The sequence below is a fragment of the Triticum dicoccoides genome, chromosome 6B (assembly GCF_002162155.2).
Source record: "Triticum dicoccoides isolate Atlit2015 ecotype Zavitan chromosome 6B, WEW_v2.0, whole genome shotgun sequence".
Lineage (NCBI taxonomy): Eukaryota > Viridiplantae > Streptophyta > Magnoliopsida > Poales > Poaceae > Triticum > Triticum dicoccoides.
The window spans coordinates 694,508,873-694,510,030 of NC_041391.1; positions in this window are offsets into that span (position 1 = coordinate 694,508,873).

Below are 1,158 nucleotides of genomic sequence, written 5' to 3' on the forward strand. Positions count from 1 at the left end.
CACAAATCTTCGTCGTATTTGTAGCATTGCTCCTGAGAAGAGTAGTTTCATACCCCAATACTCCAAGTCACTAGCCTTCTGTAAACTTTCCAAGGACATAGAGAAGCACACGAAGCAAATGCACTTACAAATGGTAACTGAGGCAACTTGAATTCGAAGGTTGCTCTGGTGCAGCAATTCCAAATGCTCTAACATTGTAAAAAAAAATCCCATTAGGAAAGAAAGTACTCCCTCCGTCCCAAATTAAGTGATTCGACTTTGCACTAACTTTAGTACAATGTTAGTACAAAGTTGAGTCACTTATTTTGGAACGGAGGGAGTATATCACAAGGCGAAAATTGCCAGATATTATTTGGTCATAGATCAGTCCCAAAGATCAAGCCCACAGTATGCCAGGCCACCCTAGCAACTGGGAAAAAAAGAATAGGTGTTGAGAGGTTTCTCTCTCACCACAGAATGAATACTTAGGGTTATCAGGCCAATTCCTTCTCTTCACCTCATGCCTAATTAGAACTGTAATATTTTCCCAAGAAAGATTTGTAATTTTAAAGGTAACCCAGCTTTCCAGCTCCGCCTATACTCACAACCAGCAAAAGGATTTTCTAGCAGTTCATACATGGATTTGGTGGTAAATCTTTTGTTAGGCCCAAATTTCCAGGAGATAACATCGTGTCTGTGGGAAGACAAGAAACCAACACACTTCAACTTCATAAAATTCGATTATTCTACAAAATTAGGGGTAAGTCTTCTCCTAAAGAAATCCAACTCAGGGGTAAGATTGACAACCATATTACTATTTTCCATAAAATACAACAACATTATAGTGAGTTCTCTACAACACTACAACAACATGCACGGGATATTTTTTTTTAGGAATTCACAGGAGTTATAAACTTAGAAAAGTTGGCGAGGTCAATAATAAGCTAGGCCTGAGCGCATGGTTGCTCGCGGTCAGTTATCTCTCCAGCCCATACCCCCCCTTTAGCTGCTACCGAGCAACTCGGTCCACCTCTCAGAGTCCACTTTGAAAGCGAGGAAATGGAATAGAACCCTAGTTGATGCTCGTGGGTGTCACCCGTGAGAGCTATTATTCATCCATTCCAATTCCTCTTAGGTCTCGCCTACATCGCGATAGTTTTGGGCCGGCTAAAAGGATTG